The following is a 25,126-nucleotide window of genomic DNA, read 5'->3' on the forward strand; positions in this document are numbered from 1 at the left end:
TGAAGGGTTGTCACTTCCAAGATCTGGTTACAAAGGACTGGGTGCCTTCCACGTTGCTTGCTCCCTCTTGCTGTCTTGCTCGTCCTGAAGAAAACCAGCTGCCACGTTGTGAGCTGCCCCGTGGAGGGGCCCACATACTGAGGAACTGATGTCTCCAGCCCAGAGCCAAGGACCTGGGCCACAGACTTGTGAGTGAGCTTGGAAGTGGACCTTCTTCTAGTCAAGCTTTGAGATGGTCACAGCCCCAGTAGAGACCTGGATTGCAGCCTTGTGACAGGCCCTGAGCCAGAGGCACCCAGTTAAGGCATGCTGGTGTTCCTGCCCTATGGGAAATATGAGATAGTAGGTGTTTGCTATTTAAGGCAGTAAGTTTGAGGGTAACTTGTTACTCAGCAGCAGGTAGCTAATACACATTCCATGGGTACCTTTTCCTATGGCTGGACATCAGGGCTGTTTACCTTTCCATTATCACAAAATTCAACTTTTTAAAAAATTTTTTTTATTTTGAGACAGGGTCTCACTCTTGTCTCCCAGGCTGGAGTGCAGTGGTGTGATCATGGCTCACCACAGCCTCAACCTCCCAGGCTCAAGCCATCCTCCCACCTCAGCCTCTAGAGTTGATGGGACTACAGGTCTTACCATGTTGCCCAGGCTGGTCTTAAACTCCTGAACTCAAGCAGTCCTCCAGCCTCAGCCTCCCAAAGTGTTGGGATTACAGGCATGAGCCACCACACCCGGTTCAAAATTCACTTTAGAGTACATCTTCTTTGTCTAAAAAGCTTTTTCTGAATTTAGGATTATTATCCAAGGGTGACTTCAGCAGGGAGAAGATTGAAGCCAACACTCTAACATGTATGATTTTTAATAAATATCTCCAAGTTGCTGTCCTCCAAGGAAGGGAACTTGACCAAGGTGGGCCACCAGAAGCATATGGGTCCCCATTTCTGGGCACTGTTGGCCAGCACCTTTCTTTTCTTTTCTTTTTTTTTTTTTTTGAGATGGAGTCTCACTCTTGTTGCCCAAGCTAGAGGTGCAATGGGGTGATCTGAGCTCACTGCAACCTCTGCCTCCTGGGTTCAAGTGATTCTCCTGCCTCGGCCTCCCGACTTGCTGGGATTATAGGCATGCACCACCACGCCTAGTAAATTTTTTGTATTTTTAGTAGAGACGGGGTTTCACCATGTTGGCCAGGCTGGTCTCAAACTCCTCACCTCAGGTGATCCGCCCACCTCAGCCTCCCAAAGTGCTGGGATTACAGGCGTGAGCCACTGTGCCTGGCCTGGCCAGCACCTTTCTTAGGCTCTCTGTTCATTGATGTTTCCCATAGCAATCAGGTAATGATAGTGCTTTTCCTGCTCACCTCTCAGTGTTATTGTCAGACCCGGAATCAGAACTATGTAAATGAAGTCTCTTGGAGGCCTCACAGTGCTCTGTAGGACTGGGAGAGGTTAAGGGTTTTCTCACAGTCTCAGAGCTCAGCTTATGCCAGCCCCTTCCCATTTCATAGGACAGAAAGCAGAGGCTAAGAGATGCCAGGGGCTTACCCAGGGTAAGAGAGTCATTCATGGTAGGGCAGGCACAAAATAGCCCAGGTCCTTTGCCTCCCTGAGTAGAGTTCTTCCCCTTGACCCACACAGCCACCCAGCTTGTCTGCTTTGCCTGAACCAAAGCAGAACCTCAGGCCTCTTCTTCAACCCCTGAGGACTCAGAAAATCATGTGTTATACGTCAAGAAATCTCAGCTGGGTGCGGTTGCTCATACCTGTAATCTCAGCACTTTGGGAGGCTGAGGCAGGAGGATCACTCGAGCTCAGGAGTTCAAGACCAGCCTGAGTAACATGGCAAAACTCTGTCTCTACAAAAAATTAGCCAAGTGTGGTGGCGAGCACCTGTGGTCCCAGCTACTTGGGAGGCTGAGGCAGGAGGATCACCTGAGCCTGGGAGTTTGAGGTTGCCGTGAGCCGAGATGTCACCACTGTACTCCAGCCTGGGTGAGTGAAAGAGACGCTGTCTCAAAAAGAGAAAAAGAAAAGAAAGAAAGCTAGCTTCAAATTCTTCCTCTCTTTTTCCCTTTGTTGTTTACCTGGCCACCAAACAAACCACACTTGTCTCCATTCCTTGAGGCCAGAAAACTGCCACCTGTGGCTCTACCCCGTTCATTCCTCCTGCCTCTCTCCAGGCCCCTCTATTAGGCCATGAACCCCAGCCTGGGCTGTTTCCATCACCCTGCCACTGTGGCCAAGAAAACAGGAAGCATCTGAGTCACCCATTGTCCCCCTGGGCTTTGGCTGCCTGGGCTCAAGTTCTGGAGTCAGGGAAGGACAAGGAGAGAAGAGGTTGGCTCCGCAGAAGCCAGGACTGTCCTGTGGGGCTCCGTCTTCCCACAATGTGGGACTCCAGACAGTTAGTGATCCAAGAACCTCTCCCCCGTTCTTCACACTGCCTTAAGATTTGGAATTCTCGAGTAGACTCTGCTCCCCACTGGCTGTGGGCCTGGGATTGTCTGATGGATCTTGATTTTGGTTGTAAATTAACATCACCTGGGGGTGCTTTAAAAAACTACTGACACCTGGGTTCCAGGCACGGTGCTTCAAATTAAATGTTTAAAGCTTCCCCAGGTGATTTCAAACTGCGGCCAAGCTTGAGAACGACTGGGCTGGTCATTCATCTCCCTAAGTCCAAGTCTCTCCCTGCCAAAGGGGGCTAATGATGCCTACTTTCCACAGTTGCTGGAAACAATGGAGATCCTGGTGTGTTCAGGCACATCAAAACATGTAAATGGTAATGTAATAAATCTTATGTCCACCCATGGGAGGGCTTGAGCAGAAGTGGGGTACCCTCAGGCTTTCCTCAGCCAGTAGAGCCCAGGTCAAGATGCCAGCGGCAGACATTGAGCAGCGTGCTGATGGGCATGAGCAAGCCTGTATACTGCCCCCACTGTGGCCATCCTCCAAAGTGCCCCGCACTGAGCGGGAAATTCAAGGTGAGAACAGCAGATCACCCCAGGCTCAGCCCCCTTGGGTGGAGCTGCCCAAGACCATGCGAACCCACCTCTTGCATCAGTGTGACCTGAATGTGAGACTTTGAGTCTAAGGAGATAATTTTGGAGCTTTAAAATTTGACTGCCCTGCTGGATCTCAGACTTGCCTGGGCCCTGTAACTGCTTTGTTTTGGCCAATTTCACCCATTTGGAATGGCTGTATTTACCCAATGCCTGTCCCGCCTCCATATCTAGGAAGTAATTAGCTTGCTTTGGATTTTACAGGCTCATAGATGGAAGGAACTTGCCTTGTCTCAGATGAGACTTTGAACTGTGGACTTCTGGGTTAATGCTGAAATGAATTCAGACTTTGGGGGACTGTTGGGAAGGCATGATTGGTTTTGAAATGTGAAGACATAGATTTGGAGGGGCCAGGGGCGAATGATATGGTTTGGCTGTGTCCCCATTCAAATCTCAACTTGAATTGTATCTCCCAGAATTCCCACGTGTTGTGGGAGGGACCCAGGAGGAGGTAATTGAATTATGGGAGCTGGTCTTTCCCGTGCTATTCTCGGGATAGTGAATAAGTCTCACGATATCTGATGGGTTTATCAGGGGTTTCCGCTTTTGCTGCTTCCTCATTCTGTCTTGCTGCCGCCATGTAAGAAGTGCGTTTCACCCTCTGCCATGATTATGAAACCTCCCCAGCCATGTGGAACTGTAAGTCCAATTAAGCCTCCTTTTCTTCCCAGTCTTGGGTATGCCTTTATCAGCAGCATGAAAACAGACTCATAGAGTGTGAGTTGTGAATGGAGGAGAGGGGTCAGGCAAGAGGCCAACGTCCAGGGGCCAGCACTCTCTTCCAGCGCCTTTCCCTTGAGTAAACATAACAGTACATACTGTATGATTCCATTTATGAAAAATAACAAGCATGTTTGTTTTATAGTGTAATATGAGTGTCTCATGGGTCTGTTTTTTATATCTATTGTGTCAGCTGGCCCTTCGTTATATTGTCTTGTCACCTTGTGTGCCTAGTTATCTTTTTTTTTTTTTTTTTTTTTTCCTGAGATAGGATCTCACTCTGTTTCCCAGGCTGGAGTACAGTGGCACGATTATGGCTCACTGCAGCCTCGACCTCTAGGGCTCAAGCAATCCTTCCACCTCAGCTTTCTGAATAGCTGGGACTACAGGCACATGGGAACATGCCTGGCTAATTTTTGTATTTTTTGTAAAGATGGGGTTTCACCATGTTGCCCAGGCTGGTCTTGAACTCCTGAGCTCAGGTGATCTGCCTGCCTTGCCCTCCCTAAGTGCTGGAATTACAGGCATAAGCTGCCACACCTGGCCTGGTTATATTAATATAGGATGGACATTTGTTTCAGACATTATCTTAGAAATTACTTTAGGCCTAAATGATGTCACGTTCCTTCATTTAGGACTTTAGTTAGCTTCTGCCAGGTATGTGGAGGCACTAGTAATCCAAGGTCACCTTAATCAGTTTTCAAGGATTAAGACTTTCTGACCTACCCTGGTAATTCAAAGCCAGAGCATAGTACTTGCAAGGGCCAGTTGGCTTCTGGTCACCCTTACTCTTTTTTTTTTTTTTTTTTTTTGAGGCAGAGTCTCGCTCTGTCCCCCAGGCTGGAGTGCAGTGGCACAATCTCAGCTCACTGCAAGCTCCGCCTCCCAGGTTCACGCCATTCTCCTGCCTCAGCCTCTCGAGTAACTGGGACTACAGGTGCCTGCCACCACACCCGGCTAAGTTTTTGTATTTTTAGTAGAGACGGGGTTTCACCGTGTTAGCCAGGATGGTCTCGATCTCCTGACCTCATGATCCGCCCACCTCAGCCTCCCAAAGTGCTGGGATTACAGGTGTGAGCCACCGTGCCTGGCCCACCCTTACTCTTAAAATTTAAGTCCTTTGGGTTTCCCAGCCCCAAGTGTGGGGTAATTTCCCCACTGCAAGTTCTGTTCCTTCATGCCCCCAAGACTCTCATAGGCTCTGCTCAACTTCTCAAGGTTGGCAAACTCTACCATGGCCAAAGTGGCTTCCAATGCCGGGCTCACTGGCCAGGCAATTTCTTCATATCTTCTTAGATCTTTGATGCTTTTAAGATGATTTTAAATATTTTGGCAAGTTTTAAAAGTTGCTTTCTGTAGGAAGATTGGTCTGAATAACCTAAACCTGCTTCTACTGAAAATGGAGTTTCTCTCCAACTTAGTTCTAACATTAAACTTAGGTTTTTTTTTTTTTTTTTTTCTTGAGGTGGAGTCTCACTCTGTTGCCCAGGCTGCAGTGCAGTGGCACAATCTCAGCTCACTGCAACCTGTGCCTCCCAGGTTCAAGCAATTCTCCTGCCTCAGCCTCCTAAGTCCTGGGACTACAGGAGCCCGCCACCACACCTGGCTCATTTTTGTATTTTTAAGTAGAGACAGGGCTTCCCCACATTGGTCAGGCTAGTCTCGAATCCTGGGCCTCAAGTGATCCACCCGCCTTGGCCTCCCAAAGTGCTGGGATCACAGGCATGAGCCACTGTGCCTGGCCCTAACATTGAACTTAGTTCTAACATTACAGTGTTCCTACTTTTTTTTTTGATCCTATAATTGTACATCTTTTTTTAAAACTGAAAATATTGCTATCTAACAAAATACACATATTTGCTTTTTCTAACAGTACGAAAGCAAAGTTTCCAAATAACACTTCCATGGTTTGAATGTGTCCCACAAAGTTTGTGTGTTGGAAACTTAATCCCTAATACAGCAACGTGGAGAGGGGAGACCTTTAAAAGTTAATCAGGTCATGAAGACCGTGCCCTCATGAGTGGATTGATGATGTTATTTCAAGAGTAGGTTTGTTATAAAAGTGAATTCAGCTGCTTCTTGTTCTCTCTTGTGCGTGTGCTTGCTTTCTGTTGTGTGCACACATGGTCTTTCACTCTTCCGCCTTCCCCTATGTGATGAGGCAGCACGGAGGGCTAAGTCAAGGTCTCACTAGATGCCAGCCCTTTGATCTAGGACTTGCCAGCGACCAGAACGATGTGAAATAAATTCATTTGTTATAAATTACCTATTCTCAGATATTCTGTTATAGCAACACACAGCAGACTAAGACATATACCAATATGAACAAGAAAAAACACAGCAAGCGGTATCCACCCAGCATCAATCCTGATGTTATCTGTCCCGAGTCTATGCAGTTCCTTGGGATCTTACTGTGGTCTTTCCTCAGGCTGCTGTGGATACCCCGGGGCAAGACCCTTCCCCTCTAGGCTCAAGCTACCAGAGCAAATAAAAGTAAGGGTTGGCCAGGCACGGTGGCTCACACCTGTAATCCCAGCACTTTGGGAGGCCAAGGCGGGCAGATCACCTGAGGTCAGGAGTCCGAGACCAGCCTCGCCAACATGGTGAAACCCTGTCTCTACTAAAAATACAAAAATTAGCTGGGTGTGGTGGGTGCACACATGTAGTCCCAGCCACATGGGAGGCTGAGGCAGGAGAATTGCCCGAACCCTGGAGGTGGAGGTTGCAGTGAGCCAAGACTGCACTCCAGCCTGGGTGACAGAGTGAGATACTGTCTCAAAAAAAAAAAGTAAGGGTTAGCTTCTAGATTTTCAAATTCAGCTTGCAAATCTTATTATTCTATTTATGTATGGCATTTTTTTTTTAGACGGAGTCTCACTCTGTTGCCCAGGCTGGGGTGCAGTGGCGCTGTCTCAGCTCACTGCAACATCTGTCTCCCGGGTTTAAGAAATTCTCTGCCTCAGCCTCCAGAATAGCTGGGATTACAGGCATGTGCCACCAAGCCCAGCTAATTTTTTTTGTATTTTTAGTAGAGATGAGGGTTCAGCATTTTGGCCAGGCTGGTCTTGAACTCCTGACCTCATGATCCACCCTCCTCAGCCTCCCAAAGTGCTGGGATTATAAGCGTGAGCCACCGCGCCTGTCCATATGGCAAATTTTAACAGTCTCCTTTAAGAGGTCTTCAAATATCTTTGGTTCGGTTTATAAATTTAGATAATCAAACATCTTACAATATTTTAAACTGTATTTAAAAGTTAGACATATTTGAGTATTCCAGTTTTTAACTTGACTAACAAAACTTTCCTTCCTGAGTACTGAATAATCTCTATGAAATTTTTATAAGTTAAATTTATAAAAAGTAAACATCTAAATATGGAAAATTAAAATAAGATGAATTTAAAGTTCTCTTAAGTCTTCTAATATTGTGCATAAACTTAGTAAGATTTCAACTTAAAACCCTCAGCTTATTCCATTTACTTTTGGTTTTTAGTGATAAGGTTATAACTTGAAAAGAGCAAATTGTCTTATACAAGTATTACAGACTACCAAACACACACACATTACCTAACACCCTCTTAACACCAAAATATGAGTGTCGCAGCCAAGTAGCCCACCTGTAGCAGCTCAAGGGGTTCACCTTGCCCACTAGCTAGACAGAGCTGATTTATCAAGATGGGGAATTGCAATAGAGAAAGAGTAATGCATGCAGAGCTGGCTGTGCGGGAGACCACAGCCTCCCAAGTAGCTGGGATTACAGGCATGTGCCACCTTGCCTGGCTAATTTTTATAGAGATGAGGTTTCACCATGTTGCCCAGGCTGGTCTTAAACTTCTGACCTCAGGTGATCCACCTGCCTCGGTCTCCCAAAGCGCTGGGATTACAGGTGTGAGCCACCGTGACTGGCCCCCTCATTCATTCTTCAAACAGCTCCTGTAACACCATGTCGAGGGCCATGGCGGTGAATGAGACTGAGTCTCCACCCTCACAGAGCTCCCACGCAGGGAGAGCCACAGATGGCAGCCATGCTGTGCTGCAGTAAAAGCAGTGACAGACAGCTGTGCAGAGTATGCCTCCAGCACCGAGGGGAGACGGTGGGACGGAGTGGGAGGTCAGGAAGGGGCTTGGAACACACAGACTGACAAGTCCTGGGATATTTGTGCGGACAGAACAACAGACTGTTTAAAACATGGCATGGTCAGCCTGGAAAACACAGAACGAATGGTTGCCGTGCCTGAGGGCCCTTGGTGGGGCGGCAGAGAGACCCCAGGTGGGGCTGGTGGGGATCACATCGGAGCCTGGTCTGTCGGTCAGCGTGGACTCAGGCAGGCTGGGGTCCAGCCTCAACCATGTCTAGTGACCTCAGTTTCTTCATCTGAACAATATCATTCACACTAGAACCTTCCTCCCCATAGGGAGGCAGAGGAGTGCAGGGAGAGCAGGCTATGTCCAGGAAGCTGACCTCAGCAGGTCAGCTGGGCTCCAGCCAGTGCAGCCACTGTGCGGCTGAGCCCACTCACCTTCAAGGAAATCTCCTTCCCAATCCCCACTTTCCTTTTTTCTTCCTCTTCTTTCTTCTCCTCCTCCTCCTTTCTCCTTCTCCCCCACTCCTCCTTCTCCCCTACTCTTCCTCCTTCTCCTCCTCCTCCTCCCCCTCCTCCCCCTCCTCCCCCTCCTTCCCCTCCTTCCCCTCCTTCTCCCCCTCCCCCTCCTCCGCCTCCCCTTCCCCCTTCTCCCCCTCCCCTTCCCCTTCTCCCCCTCCCCACTTCCCTTCCCCCTTCTCCCCCTCCCCACTTCCCTTCCCCCCTTCTCCCCCTCTCCTTCCCCCTTCTCCCCCTCCCCATTCTCCCCCTCCTCTTCCTCCTCCTCCTTCTCCCCTTCCTCTTCCTCCTTCTCTCCTTCCTCTTCCTTCTCCCCTTCCTCCTCCCCCTCCTCCTTCTCCTCCTCCTCTTTCTTCCTCTTCTTCTTCCCCTCCTCCTCCTGCTTCTCCTTCTCTTTCTTCCTCTTCTCCTCTTCCTTCTCCTCCTCCTTCTCTTCCTCCCCCTCCTTCTCTTCCTCCCCCTCCTCCTCCTTCTCTTCTCTCTCTTTTTTTTTTTTTTTTTTAGACAGGGTCTTGTTCTGTCACCCAGGCTGGAGTGCAGAGGTGTGCACTGTAGCCTTGACCTTCTGAGCTCAAGTGATCTGCCCACTTTGGCCTTCCAAAGTGCTGGGATTGCAGGTGTGAGCCACTGTGCCTGGCCACCTGCTTCCCTTCTTATATGAAGTATTGTCGGTGCCTCTTTACCATTCTGAAATGAATGGTATAACCATTCATTTCAGTATAACCAACCCACAGACGTAATTAAATATATATTTTCATAATTGTCATATGAAGGAGAAATAAAAGGAAAGCAATTGATAATGAATAAAATGAAATGTACTTCAGTCTGTAAATATTTTGAGCATCACTGCATTAGGAAAACTTTGTAATGTTTAATTACTCCCAGCTTTTAGCTATAAACAGAGGCACTGAGAAGGTGACAAGTGATATGCAGGTGGATACAAGGTGTTATTCTGGTAAGTCAACTACCTGAGATGGTTTTCTGAGAGAGGAATATTTCTTGATAAAATTCTACACTAAACAAAGTATAAACATGTAAACGACATTTACATAGTAGTTACATTCCCGGCAGCGCAGCTCCACCTCTCCCTCTGCCCATTCAAACTTGGCTCCCTTCCCTTCACAGGAGTTGATCCCAAGGGCTCTTTTTAATAAAGCCCTACAGCCTAAACTGCATGGCAGAGCCTGCTTTCCAGAGAACCCCGTCCGTGACACATGGCATTGGACAGCGTAGGTTACTCATGTGACTGAAGTCCTGGGAAGGGGAGCTCATTCCTGCTGGGGGCATTTGGGAGGAATGGGGCTGACTTGAAGGATAGGTAGGGCTTTAACAGTCTGAGACAGGAGGAGAAGGTCATTGTAGCTGGCCATTATCGTTGTCACTGTAAGGATGTGGCTTTGCAGTAGCACTTTATTCACACATTTCACAGGGGCCAGGGAATGGTGAGTCCTGGGGAATGGTGAGTCCTGGGGAATGGTGAGTCCTGGGGAATGGTGAGGTCCTGGGGCTGTGATGGAAGAGGAGGCTAGACTGGGGTAAAATGCACTTTATTTACAGGGCAATGGAGAGTCAGTGGGAAGAGAGATGACAGGTAGGCATTTTCAGAAAAGTCTCTGGTACAAATCCATGCTGTATTAAGAGAGTTTGTACCATTGCTGACTTCTGGGTGAGATACCATGAGGCCTGCCCAGAGCGGGGACCATGGGAATGCAGATGTGAGAGATTCAGGAGTGGAAGGCGCTGAACAAGGTGATGGTTGGGTATGGGAGTGGGACACAGGGAAGGGCCAGAGATGGCCCCAAGCCAGCCCCAGCCCAGATCCAAGCATGCAGAGGGTAGCCACTGAGCAGGCATGGGTGGCTGCAGGGGCCATGGTTTTCCTCCTTCCTTGAGTGAGGAGGTAGCTTTGTCCAGGGTCCGCTTGGGGGTGCAGGGTCAGCCTGTGGGGCACATCAGGCCTGGGGATTCCAGCCTCTCTCAGCGGTCTGTCTGAGGAGAGGGGCCCTGAGAGGAAGGGCTGATATATTAGGGTAACAGTAGCTAAGGCAACACGGAACTCCCCCCAGCACACACACCCATTTCAATGGCTTAATCCATTAACAGTCTGATTTTCACTCCTGAAACGGTCCCATGCAGGTGTTCCTGGCTGGCCGGCAGCTCTCTTCATGGTGATTCAGGGATCTGGGCTCCTTCTAGCCTGTAGTTCTGTGAGCCTCTAAAGGCCTTGGTGTTCTGCACGTTCCATGGATAGATGGGGAAAGAGGGACACATTCCCTTCTTACCTGCCTTGACCAGGAAGTAACACCCATTACTTCTCACATCCCATTGCTGAGAACCAGTCATGGGGCCACACCCAGATGCAAGGCAGCCTGGGAAATGTGGTCCTTGGTCAGGCGGCCCATCCCAATGACAGTGCCACACCTGCGAAGGGAGCACAGTGTTTGGTAGACAGGTAGCCGTCTCTACCACAGCTGGTGCCAGCCAGCAGGAAATGCCCTTAGTCCCCGGCGGGCTTCCATAAACAGGTGGACACCTGGAAGTGTTGAGGGGACCTGGAGGTGCCTTGAGGCTGAGATCTGCCCGCAATAGACAAGGGGCTGTAGCGCGTGTGGAGCGTGAGCCATGCATGCACCTTCATATGTGATGTGGCACTTGTATGCTCTGTATTATACACAACCTTTCGTTTCAAGAAAAGAAAACTGGCTCAAAGGAGTCTGAGTTCTGTGAGGCTTGCAGGCCCAAACAGCCATGAGTGTGGGACTTCAGTCATGGCCTCCTCCCTGTACCCATGCCTGGGGACAACTGTTTAAAGGCATTTTGTTCCTGAGAGCTGCCTCACCCATTATCTTCATTTTCCTAGAATTTGTCATACAAAGAACAATGTGGCTGGGCACGGTGGCTCGAGCCTGTCATCCCAGCACTTTGGGAGGCCGAGGTGGGCAGATCACCTGAGGTCAGGAGCTTGAGACCAGCCTGACCAACATGGAGAAACCTGGTCTCTACTAAAAATACAAAATTAGCCGGGCATGGTGGTGCATGCCTGTAATCCCAGCTACTTGGGAGGCTGAGGGAGGAGAATCACTTTAACCTGGGAGGCAGAGGTTGCAGTGAGCCAAGATCGCACCATTGCACTTCAGCCTGGACAACAAGAGTGAAACTCTGTCTCAAAAAAGAAAAAAGGAACAATGTATAGACAATCAATAGCTTATGTCATTTTATGTAAATTACTGGTAAACAATTCAGGAACTACCTCTTCTTTTTTCCTTTAAAACCCACTTGTTTTGACCAGGCAGGGTGATGCATGCCTGTAATCCCAGCACTTTGGGAAGCTGAAGTGGGAGGATTGCTTGAGCTTAGCAGTTTGAGGCCAGGGTGGGCAACATGGCAAAACCCCACCTCTACAAAAAATACAAAGATTAGCTGGGTGTGGTGGTGCGGCACCTGTAGTCCCAGCTACTCAAGAGGCTGAGGTGGGAGGATGGCTTGAGCCTGGGAGGTTGAGGCTGCAGTGAGCTGAGATCACGCCATTGCACTCCAGCCTGGGTGACGGAGTGAGACCCCATTTCAAAACAAAACAAAATACCCACTTGTAACCACTGCTAATTGGAGTGTATATTCAGGTCAACTTGAATCTATGCTTCCAGGTAGCCACTCTCAAATTTGGCCCAAATAAACTGTCTACTTATATTAATTCCGCCTCAGCTTCTTCCTTTTAGGTTGACAGTTTTCTGTTCCTTCTTTGTCTTTTTCTTTTTTATTGTTTGGCCCGTCCCCCTCAGTTTTCTTTTCCAGCATAACAAATTACCACATATTTAGCAGCCTAAAATAACATCCATTGATTAGCTCACAGTTCTGTGGGTCAGAGTCCAGGTGAGAATGACTGGATTCTCTGCTTAGGGTTTCAGAGGGCTGAAATCAAGATGTTGGCTGGGCTGGGCTCTTATCTGAAGGTTATCTGCTTCCAATCTCCTTCAGGTTGTTGGCAGAATTTAGCTCCTTCAATTGTAGGACTGCAGTCTCTGTTTTCTTGCTGGGTCAGCTAGGGCTTGCTCTCAGCAACTGGCAGCCACTCTGTATTGTGTGTGGCCCCTCCATCTTCAAAGCCAGCAATGGTGCATTGAGTTCTTCAGATGCTTCGAATCTCGGACTTCTCCAGCTCTCGGTACCTGAAGTTCATGTTTATTTACTTCTTTTCTGTCTCTGTTTCCCGGAATATAAACTCTGCAAGAGCAGAAATCTTGTGTTTTGTTTAATACTGCACCCAGCAACTAGATTGCTGCCTAACACATAGTAGGCATTCAACACGTTTCTCGAATGAATGAAGGGATGGATATTGAATAAATGAATCACAGGATATGGCATGTGGCAGGAGTTTGGTAACCTTCCTCAAGGTGGCCGTAGTAAAAGATTTGGGCACTTTCCCAGGGCAAGGAGGTCAGCATATCTGGGTACCCCCTTTCCCCAAAGGGGAGGAGAACTCAGGAAGCAGTTGTTGAATGATGAAGGGGTAGGGCAGCACTGGATTGGGACTCCAAAGACCTAGATTTGAGTCCTGTCTGTCCTATCGCTAGCCATTGGACACAGATGCTTCTGGCTCCCATCCCTTCCTGGTTGCTCTCTGAGAGGTCTGGTACCTGGCTGGAACTGGGCCACTTAGGTCAAGGACCCATGGTAGGTTCTGCTCCTCACTGTCAGGGGCATTAGCCTTTTGATACTAATTTTCTTTTCTGCAAAGTAGGCATAATCATATTACAAAAGGATATTGTGAGAATTAAGTAAGAATTAATATACTCAACAAATATTTTTCAGGCACCTACTCCATGCCAGCCACAGTTCTGGGCCCCGGGGATATCGTAGCAAAGATAACAGCAAAGATGACATGTGCTTGCAGGGTCCTAGCGGAACATCAGGCATATAGCCTGTGCTTGGGAGGTAGTCAGAGTCACTGGCTTTAGACAGACATTTAAGGCCCTCATGCTGAGGCCCTTTTTCTTCCTCCAAGTCTCTGTGCTTTCGCCATCCCTCTTCCTGCTGCTGCCTGGCGCAGACAGCCTCCTGCACCTTCCCCCATGCCCAAGAGCAGACATCTCCCCTTTCTCACTGGGAGGATACTGCTGCCTCCCCTGAGCTCAGGTGGGCAAAGTGATGGCAGCATCGGTGTCTCCGCCATCAGCTCCATCCAAGTATTCAGGGAATTTGTCCTTAGATGACTCCTGGGACATTTAAAGCAATTAAGGGATGAGGTGGATCATACCTGTAATCCCAGCACTTTGGGAGGCTGAAACAGGAGGATCTCTTGAGCCCAGGAATTCAAGACCAGCCTGGCCAACATGGCAAAACCCTGTCTCTACAAAAAGTTAAAAAGTTAGATAGGTGTGAGCCGGGCGCGGTGGCTCACGCCTATAATCCCAGCACTTTGGGAGGCCGAGGCGGGTGGATCACGAGGTCAGGGGTTCAAGACCAGCCTGACCAACATGGTGAAACCCCGTCTCTACTAAAAATACAAAAAAATTAGCTGGGCGTGGTGGCGGACACCTGTAATCTCAGCTACTCAGGAGGCTGAGGCAGGGGAATTGCTTGAACCTGGGAGGTGGAGGTTGCAGTGAGCTGAGATCGCACCACTGCACTCCAGAGCAAGACTCCGTCTCAAAAAAAAAAAAAAAAAGATAGGTGTGATCCTGTCATCCCAGCTACTTGGGAGGCTGAGGTAGGAGGATCATGGGAGCCCAGGAGTCCGAGGCAGCAATGAGCCGTGATCGCGCCACTGAACTCCAGCCTGAGTGACACAGCAGACTGTGTCTCAAAGCAATTAAGACAAATATTTATTGATGTCCAGCTATGTGCTGTGTCCAGTTCCTCCAGGTAGCCTTCCCAGACTGCCCACAGCAGGGCATGATCCGTCTGAGCAGCCAGTCTGGCCTGCCTTGTCTCCTGTAGCACTTTGCGCCCCACCCCACTGGGAGTCCTTATCTTATCTCCATTCCTGCTCCCTGGCTGGGAGGGCTGCTAGGGTAAGTTGCCTGAGGAAGCAATTGATTGAAGTCTTGCAAATTCCAGCTTTGACCCCTGCAACTCTTCACACTTGAGAAAATCGAGGCCAAAATAGAGTCTTCTGTTTTGCAGTTGCCATTCTAAGGCTCTAACCTCTACCCTTTCTCTTCCTGCTACTCCAAATGACTCCTTTATCCACATCTTTAATTCCAGTCCCATTCCACTGCCTGCTGCCACCCCAACTCACATATCCTCTCCAGTTCCCTAGTGTTAAGAAACCGTCCTTCCACCCTGCCCTACAGATGCCTGATGAGTGAATAGATGATGCTGGCAGGTGAGCATGGTGGGAAGAGGCACGCTGGGATCCCGGCCTCTGCCCTGCCTCGCTGTGTGACTGAGGGGGAGACCTATAGTCTCTGGGAGCCCAGGCTCCCTATGGGTTAAACTGGGAAGGTTACCTTATTGTCGTGGGGGCCCTAGTATGACGCAGCCTGGTTGGAGTGCAGAGAGCTATAGAGGAGGACATGGGGAGGCCATCTGTCTGTGGGTCAGAAAAGGCTCTGGATAGGAGTCACTCTCAGGAAGAGAGGCAGGCCCGGGAGGTGGCCCAGGACAAAGTTGGCTCTCAGAGGGGAGGGGTCACCTGGGCACAACAGGGAGCCTTGGTTGTCAAGGGAGAGGGGACTTGATTCCAGCCAAGGGAGAAGAACATTTTTTAACAGTGGAATAAATTCGTGTTTATGAGCTGTTCTTTCCTGTTACATAAGAGTCTTTATGAGATACGCTTTGGGAATCTCCAGACATACTTAGGGAAACTTGGCAGAGGACTGGCCAGGTGGCCTTGGCAGGAAGGGACCACAGCCTGGGAAACATGATGGTTCATACACACATCGAAGCTCTGAATGACACAGTGTCACCAGTGCCACTAACCAATGCCTCCTTCCCTCCTGAGAGTAGGGGCTGCTGCTTCTGCCTGTTTGTGGGTCCTGTAAGGTCCACCTAAGCAGCTACCCCATAGGAGACACTCATGGTTGCAGATTAAAGGGAATATCTGCACAGGCATGCCACGCATGCGTGCTGATCCTCCCTCTGGGGACCATCTTGGCTGCCATTCCTTCAGCCCAGGTAGTAGAGAGCTGACCTGGTAGAAAGGATCACAGAGAACCTGGTGCCTGTCTACTGAGAGCGGGAGGCTGCAGACCTCAGGGAAGAGGAATTCAGGCCGTCTGAAAGCAGAGTGAGGATGGAAGAAGGGGAAAAGGCCGCATTCTATCTTAGCACAGAGTAACCAGGCATGAACACACGCATGTGTGAATGTACATGTGTGTGTGCTTGCTTTTGCACGTATGTGTGCAGCAGGAACCCAGGAGACTGACATTTCAACGGCTGAGCTCCAAGTCAACTCCCAAGAAATTTCTAAATCAAAAGACATTTTGTCTTGCCTCCTGCTGTATCCCTCGTATCCTCAGAAATGACTAGCAGGCCGGCTGGCTGGCTGGATTTCAGGTACTGAGGCAAGGTCACTGGTGCTCACAGCCAGGGGTCCTGTTTGGAGGGTCCCTGCCAGGCACCCCATCCCCCCAGCCCTGCCCCTTTGCCCAGAGGCCCCCTAAGCTCCTACTTTGCTGCTCTGCCATTGTCAACGCTCCGCCTCCGTCTTAAGGTCTGAGGTGGCTGTTTGTCAGGTCCTGGCCTGTGGGAAGGGTAGAAGCAGGAGTGGAGGTGTGCGCATCCCCTTTTAGGGCACAGCCCGAAAGTTGCCTCTGTCCCAAGTGCTCCTGCCCACGATGACAGAGCTCAGTCACATGGTGCCACCTAGCTGTAAAGCAGGCTGGAAAAGGTGAGCTTTAGCTAGTGGCCGTGGACCCAGCCAAAACACAGGGTTCTGTTGCTAACGGAAGGAGAAAATGGGTATTGGAGGACAGTTAGCAGTTTTGTCCACAAAGTGAGAGAGAGTGAATGTGGAGGCTGGGACACCAGGCAAGAGGCCACTGCGGTATTCCAGGTGAGAGATTATGGTGGTCCAGACTAGGAGGTGGCAGCCAGATGAAACAACTGGGAAGATTCTGGAAATATGGAGAAGGTAGGATCCACAGGATTTGGTATTAAATACTGAGGATGAAGGAGAAGGCGGAATCAGGGACAACATCTGTGTATCTGGCATGAACGTTTGGCACACTTATTTAGCACACATTTATCAAGTCCATCCCACTTAGCAGGCACCAGGCCCCAGTCCTACTGCAGACATGTGGCACCATCTCTGTCCTCAAGGGCATTGGAGGAGAAAGTGTAAGCCCAGGAAACATGGGGAGAACTGCTAGATGGTTGGAAATCAGTTAGGACTGACTGTGGGTGGACAGGATTCCAGGGGAAGCAGAGATTGTCTCAAACATAGGGACCATTTGGTAGGGCTGCACACTCCTAGGGAAGAAGGCAGGCATTCCAGGCAGGTAAGCAGGAGGACTCAAGACTTGAAGGTGGCCTAAGTTATCAGAAAAACCTTTCTGGTGCTGGCAGTGATGGCCATGGTGCAGCAGCAGGAGATCTGGCTTTGGAACCAGATGGTTCTTAATTCAAATCCTGGCTCTGTTCTCATGCGTTGCTGGTGAAATTGTAAATTGGATGAGCCTCTATGGTAGACTATTTGGCATTCTTAATCAAAACTACAAACACACATACCTCTGTAGGAATTTATTCTACAGATATGCTCACTTATGTGTGAAGCAACAAATACACAAGGCTATTCACTGCAGCATTAATTTTGTAAATGCAAAAGACTGGAAACAACCCAAATGTCCACCAGTAGGGGACTAGGTAAATAGGATATACAGTTGATCCTTGGGTAACATGAGTTTGAACTGTGAAGTCCACCTATACATGGATTCTTTTCAATGAATATATTGAAACTTTTATTGGAGATTTGCCACAATTTGAAAAAACTCACAGATGAATTGTATGTGTAGCCTAGAAATATTGAAAAAAATTAAGAAAAAGGTATGTCATGAATGCCTAAAATATATGTAGATACTAGTGTATTTTATCATTTACTACCATAAAATGTACACATATCCATTATGAGAAGTTAAAATTTATCAAAACTTACACATATACTTAAGATCATATATGGCACCATTCACAGTTAAGAGAAATGTAAACAGATGTAAAGATGCAGTATTAAATCATAACTGCATAAAATTAACTCTGGTATGCACACTACTACTGTAATAATTTCATAGCGACCTCCTGTTGCTATTGCAGGGAACTCAACTATTGCACGTATCTGCTTAGATCACTGAATGACGCTAATCATCTCTGCATGAGCAGTTATCTCTCCAGTAAATTGCATGTGGCAGACAAAGCGATCTCTCACAGCTCTGGTGTGTTTTCAATTGCGTTTAGTGCAATACCATAAACCTTGAATCACATAATGGGACCCACATGAAGTGCCGCTAGTGATGCTGGAGGTGCTCCCAAGAAGCAGAGAAAAGTCATGACATTACAAGGAAAAGCTGAATTGCTTGATATGTACTGCAGATTGAGGTCTGCAGCTGCAGTTGCTGCCATGATTCAAATAGATGATTCATCTTGTAAACAGACATCGCAAACTTATGGTATTCATATTGATAAATACAGTTCAGTACTGTCAATGCATTTTCTCTTTTCTTTCTGTTTTTTTTTTCTTTTTTTTTTAGACAGTGTCTCATTCTGTTTCCCAGGCTGGAGTGCTATGGCACGATCTTGGCTCACTGCAGCCTCTGCCTCCCAGGCTCAAGTGATCCTTCTGCCTCAGCCTCCCAAGTAGCTGGGACTACAGGCGTGCACCACCACATCCAGCTAATTTTTGTATTTTTAGTAGAGAGGGAATCTTGTCACGTTGGCCAGGCTGGTCTCGAACTGCTGGCTTCAAATGATCCACCTGTCTTGGCTTCCTAAAGTGCTGGGATTACGGGTATGAGCCACTGCACCTGGCCTCCTTAGGATTTTCTTTTTTCTTTTCTTTTTCTTTTTTTTTTTTTTTTCCAGACGGAATTTTGCTCTTCTTGCCCAGGCTGGAGTGCAATGGTGCAGTCTCGGCTCACCACAACCTCTGCCTCCCGGGTTCAAGTGATTCTCCTGCCTCAGCCTCCTAAGTAGCTGGAATTAAAGGCGTCTGCCACCAGGCCCGGCTCAGGGTTTCTCCATGTTGGTCAGGCTGGTCTTGAACTCCTGACCTCAGGTGATCTGCCCACCTCAGCCTCCCAAAGTGCTGGCATAACAGGTGTGAGCCACCACGCTCTGCCAGGATTTTCTTAATAATATTTTATTTTCTTTAGGTTACTTTATTGTGAGAAGACAGTATATAATACATATACAAAATATGTGTCAATTGGCTATGTTATTGCTAGGTTTCTAGTAGATTATTAGTAGTTAAGTTTTGGGGTAGTCAAAAGTTATACATGGATTTTTGACTGTGCAGGGGATCAGCACCCCAACCCCCAGGTTGTTCAAGAGTCATCTGTATTTATGCAATGGAATACTATGTGAAAAAGTATGAAGTGGCCAGGCGCGATGGCTCACACCTATGATCCCAGCACTTTGGGAGGCCAAGGCAGGTGGATCACCTGAGGTCAAGAGTTCGAGACCAGCCTGGCTAACATGGTGAAACCCCGTTTCTGCTTGTGGCCAGCCGGAGCTTTCAGCAGGATGTAATCAGGGCCAGGAGCTTGAAACCAGCCTGGCCAACATGGTAAAACCCTGTCTCTACTAAAAATACAAAAATTAGCCAGGCATGGTGGTGCATGCCTGTAATCCCAGCTACTCAGGAGGCTGAGACAGGAGAATCACTTGAACCCGGGAGATGGAGGTTGCAGTGAGCCGAGATCAGGTCACTGCACTCCAGACAGAGTCTCGCTCTGTCACAGGGGGAAAAAAAAGTGAAACTGTTCTTAGCTCACAGGCTGTACAAAAATAGGCAGTGTGGCCTTGTGGCCTTCGATCCATAGTTTGTAGACAAGTCCCCTATCCCCTCAAATTCTCTGATAGGCAGAAAAGGCACCTCTGGCACCAATGACTTCATCTGTCTAGATCTTTGCCTCCCGGAGGCCAGTGGCAATGATGCTAATACCTGTCCCCACTGCCTGGGTGCCTATTTGCAGAATAAAGGAGGAAGGGGTGGACCCCTGGGCTCTGTTCCCTGATAACTCCAAGACCTGTGAAGATCCGGCTCCTTCTAAATTAGAAGCAGGACTTCTCAAGAGCCTGACCCTCCTAAGTTGGGCCAGGAACTGGGGTCATCTCGGGGTAGGAAGAGGGGCAAAGTTTTGCCCCAAGGCTGCCGCTCTTCCTCTCTGTCCTCCACGGGTTTCAAGCCTGCCTCTGGGCCAGCCTCCGACACAGGCAGCTGAGGTGGCGTCAGGGGCGCTGGGCTCAGAGAGGGATGAGGAGGCTGACATATACCTGGGCCTGCCTTCCTGTGGTAGGAATGGGGTTGAGAGATTTTCTTGAAAGTCTGTGGGTGGAAGGCTCCGATGAGGTAGACTGTGCTGACCACTTCCTTCCAAGATAGTGTCTCTGATCTCCTCTCTGTTCTTTAGTTTTGGCTGATCTCCTCTTCCCTACCCTCTTTTCTTCCTCCACTCTTTGAACCTGTCTCTGTTTCCTTCCTCTCTAGTCCCCCAGCACGCCCACTCTGCTGCCTCTGAACTTTTGCTCAGATAGCTCTCTCTGCCTGCCATTCCTGTCTCCCTTTCCCACCGGAAGTTACCATCTTTCTGATCCCATCTCTTCGCTCCAGTGGGCCGGCCTGGGAGCTGTCTTCCAGATGATGAGCACATGGAGCTGGCCTGATGAGAACCACACCCCAGTTCTGTGGTCCCCAATCGCCCGGAGGGCACCTCCAGACCCCTCAGCCTGGCATTCAAGGCCTCTCATGGTCTGTCTCCGGCTGCCTTCCCATCCAACTGCCGCTTACTGCCCTCAGAGTGCTGGGAGGGGAGGGAATAGTGTAACCTAGGGCTGGCCAATAGAAATATAATGCAAGCCACATGTGGAATTTTTAGTAGCCATATTTATTTATTTTTTTTGAGACAGAGTCTCACTCTGTCACCCAGGCTGGGGTGCAATGGCATGATCTCGGCTCACTGCAACCTCCTCCTCCCAGGTTTGAGTGATTCTCCTGCCTCAGCCTCCTGAGTAGCTGGGGCTACAGGTGCCCACCACCATGCCTGGCTAATTTTTTATTTTTAGTAGAGATGGGGTTTCACCATGTTGGCCAGGCTGGTCTTGAACTCCTGACCTCAAGTGGATCTGCCCACCTAGGCCTCCCAGAGTGCTGGGATTACAGGTGTGAGCCACTGTGCCTGGCCTGCCACATTTAAAAAGTAAAAATGGGATTAATTTTAATAATATACATCGTGGAACCCATTATATTTCAAATGTTATTTCAACATGTAATTGATATAACATCATTAATGAGATATTTCATGCTTTTTTCTACCAAGTCTTTGAGATCTGGTGCATGGTTTATGCTCACAGCACATTGCCATTTGCGGGAGCCAACCTCAGGTTCCCAGAAGCCACACATGGCAGGTGGCCCCTGTACTGCAACAGCTCAGGCCCTGCCTAACCCTAACCCCCAACCCTTCACCCCCAAAAAGGTAGGTGTAATAGAAGGTCCTGTGGGGATTAAACTTGCGAGGGTTTTCTTTTTGCTTTCCCAGGGTAGACGTGAAGGGAGATTATACCTGTTAGAAGCTTGGTGTATGCTCACAGTCCTGGGCATACAGGACTCAACGAAGTCTTGTCCAGGAACCGGGGAATGGGCAGCTCTTTGTGTACAAGGGTTATAAAAGGAGAGGTTTTGACATGGGTCCTTAGAAGAGAACCAGGTGTCTGCATCAGGCATGTGTGTGTATGTGTGTGTGTGTGTGTGCGTGCATGCACGTGCGTTGCAGGCAGCTCATTACCCTGGAGGACAGGGGAGTGGGCTCTTGTCAGCACAGCTTGGAACAGGAAAGCTATGCTCTGGAACCCTGTGGAGTCCTGGCTAGGGGCGGCCCCTTCCCGTTATGGGCAGCAGGAAAGTTTCTAGGAGGGGGACCTGGGAGTCCTATCTTTTCCTTTCACCACCTCCTTCCATCCCTCCCTTTTTCATGCCCCCTTTCTCTCCTTGCCCCAGAACAAGGTGAGCGCCGCAGGTGCAAAGGCCCATATCTACCTGCTTCTCCTTGGAATGCCTGGGCTCTGAGTGGCTCTGAGGAGAGTCCTGGGAGAAGGGGCTGCAGAGGCCGGATTCCATCCACTTGGAGGCCTGACTTCCAGGCACGGAGCCCCTCATACACTTGCACATTGCAACTGAGCAGGCAACCCGGTTAACCTGTGGCTTCAGACACTAGCACCTTCCCCTCAGTCACTTATAAAATGTGTGTGGGTGTGGGAAGGGGATCCCAGACTGAGGGTGGTACAGGGGGCTGTCTGGGGCACTGGGCTGATGGCTGGGGTCTCTAGGACAGGCCTGGTATAAAGGGTCATTCATTGTGACAGGTGTGCAGTGGGTACTGGCCTGGTCGTGGCCAGCTGGAGCTTTCAGCAGGATGTAATCAGGGCTGAGGTGCAGCCCTCCCTCCTGAGCTCGAGCTGTGCTCTTGGCAGAAGTCACTGTTTCAGACTGGAACACCGTGTTGGTAACAGAAAGGCAGCCTGGCCTGGCCAACTAACCATACAGCTAGAAGGTCACCTCGGTGACCAGCTGGTGCAGCCTCTCATGGTACGGATGGGCAAATGGAGGCCACTCGTGGAGGGAGAAACTGAAGACGGACTCAGGGTGAGGGAGTGCGCCACACTGTATCTGAACCAGCCCATTCACAGCTCTCCGAGGTGGGGCTCGTTCCTCCTATTTTACAGATGGGAAGAGCCAGGTTCAGAGGCATTGAGCTTGGTAGACGCTTGTGGCTGGCAAGTGGAAGAGCCATGTTCCAACCCCATGACAGTGATGCACCTGCACCTCCTGATGGGAGCTCATCTTTCCTTCAGTGTCTCTCCCCTTCCTCCAGAACCTTGTATCTCAGAGTTTGGGAACAGGAAGGGAGAATTTCAGGGAGTGAGCCTGGCAAAGTAGCAGGAGCATCAGTCCAGTGACTTAGGTGAGTGAGAACTAGAACTTTATTTTTCTATCATTTTACTTAGTGTCAGTTCAAGCCCTCTTGGAGAATGGGAAGCAGAAGAGGGAAATGGCACAAACTCAATGTCAGGTGGTTTGAATTACTCCCCTTTGCCCCAAGAAGTGGTCTCAGACCAGGTGGCTCTCTCCTGACTATATATAGTGCCATTTCTAGGGACCCCAGAGTCATTCTGCTGCTTGGGCATTGGTGGCACCCAGACACTTCTGTGAAGTGTTCATAGCCCTGTCTAGACATGTGCCCACCCAACCCCATCCCCACCAATTCTCCCTCAAGATCTCCTGCTGTCCTAGGGGGTTCACTTTGGGTGCAGCTCTCCTTGGTTCCTGGACCCTTGGGTTCAGCAGCTTCCCAGGACATCTCAGATTTCATATTGATGGTTTCCATGATCTCCCCTCCCTGCAGCCTGAGGGATGATGGGTCAGCAAGGGAAGTGGGGAGGTTTTCCTCTGGACTTCTAGGGACAGACCACTGGCATGGGAAGAGCACCCACTCTGGTCCCTGGCTGCTCTGCTGATGGGGTGGGAGTGGGGGCACTGTTCTGAGGGTCTCTTAGCATGCAGGTGGTTTCCATTCTCTTTCTTGTGGACAGTTCACATATTGCTCTGACATCATTAGTCAGCCTCAATCTCCCAGGGCCATGGGGGTCTGTGCCCCACCAGGCTCTGGAAGCCTTCACTTTTTGTATAGAGCACCTTGGCATAAGTGACTCCATCTTAGAAAAGGACTCCACCTTACATTTCAAAAGGCATCAAACCAACAGGGTCTAGATATTTGCCTAATCAGTAGAGATAACACCCAAACAGATAAGGGCATCACCCTTTACTATCAATCCTCAACAGAGGACTCAAGGACCATAAAATGAGCAAGATTTCACCACCTAGACACTGCTGTCTTGACAGACCCTGTCTTGCTGTCACTTGGGATCAGCACCCAGCATCTGCCGCTGAAGGCTCTGCCCAAATCAAAGACTCTTCCTTGCAAGATGTTAATGACTACCCGGATTAGACCAGGACTGATTCATTAACCCTTTTTCCTCTCTCCTTTTCTTTTCTTTTTTTTCTTTTTCTTTTTCTTTTTTTTTTTGAGATGAAGTCTTGCTCTGTCACCCAGGCTGGAGTGCAGTGGTACCATCTCGGCTCACTGCAACCTCTGCCTCCTGGGTTCAAGCAATTCTTGTGCCTCAACTTCCCGAGTAGCTGGGATTACAGGCGCACCCACCACCCCCAGCGAATTTTTGCTTTTTTAGTAGAGACGGTGTTTCACCATGTTGGCCAGGCTGGTCTCAAAATCCTGACCTCAGGTCATCTGCCCGCTTCAGCCTCCCAAAGTGCTGGGATTACAGGTGTGAGACACCACGCCCAACGTCCTTTTTTTTTTTTTTTTTTTTTTTGAGACAGAGTCTCGCTCTGTCGCCCAGGCTGGAGTGCAGTGACACGATGTTGGCTCACTGCAGCATCCACCTCCCAGGTTCAAGCGATTCTCATGCCCCAGCCTCCCAAGTAGCTGGGATTACAGGCAACCGCCACAACACTAGGCTAATTTTTGTATTTTTAGCAGAGACAGGGTTTCACCGTGTTGGTCAGGGTGGTCTCAAACTCCTGACCTCATGATCTGCCTGCCTCGGCCTCCCAAAGTGCTGGGATTACAGGTGTGAGCTACCGTGCCTAGCCTCTCCCCTTTTCTTTTGATGTTCATTGTTACTGTTTGGTGTGAAATTTTAATCCATAACATTATATGTGAAATATACTACAGTGTATAGTTTGCAGTATGGACTGACTTGTTGAATGGCTTGAGCCTGTGTGCACATGGCTCTACCAAGTGAACCGAGAGTGCTAAGAATTGCCTCCTTGGGAACTCCATGGTGCTCGTGGCTTTTATGATTGAAATAACATCAGTAAAAGTCTGACCTCGTGGAAAGACAATGTGTGTGGACCTGGTTATGTCTGAGCTTATGCCGCTCCTGACACTTTCACCGGTCAACGCAGGGAGAAGGGGCAGGCTGGTTTGCCCAGGACTGGAGTGGGGTGGTTCCTGGGAAGATGAACTTTCAGTCCTAAAACAGACATAGCCCGGGCGAGGGGGCTCGCCTCTATAATCCTAGCATTCTGGGAGGCCAAGGCAGAGGATTTCTTGAGCCCAGGAGATCAAGATCAGCCTGGGCAACATGAAAAAACCCATCTCTGTAAAAAATACAAAAATTAGCCAGGCTTGGTGGCATGCACCTTTGGTCCCAGCTACTTGGAAGGCTGAGGTGGGAGGTTTGCTTAAGCCAGGGAGGTCAAGGCTGCAGTGAGCCGAGATCATGCCACTGCACTGTAGCCTCAGTGACAAGCAAGACCCTGTCTCAACATAAAATAAAATAAAATAAAAATAAAACTGGGACATCCTGGGTGAACTGGGATTTGCTGGTTTTCTTACCTCTCTCCTTCCTTCTCTCTCTCCCTCCCCCAGCCTGGTATGGCTGGCCTGTAAGGGGAGGGCAGGGTCAAGGGCCCTTCGTCTTTGTGCTTGGGACAGGGTGCTAAGCAGACCAGGCCTTGGGAGTTGGTTTTGGGGGATGAGACTCCTCCGTGAGACCAGCTTCAACCCTCCATACTG

The sequence above is a fragment of the Pan troglodytes genome, chromosome 16 (assembly GCF_028858775.2).
Source record: "Pan troglodytes isolate AG18354 chromosome 16, NHGRI_mPanTro3-v2.0_pri, whole genome shotgun sequence".
Taxonomy (NCBI): Eukaryota; Metazoa; Chordata; class Mammalia; order Primates; family Hominidae; genus Pan; species Pan troglodytes.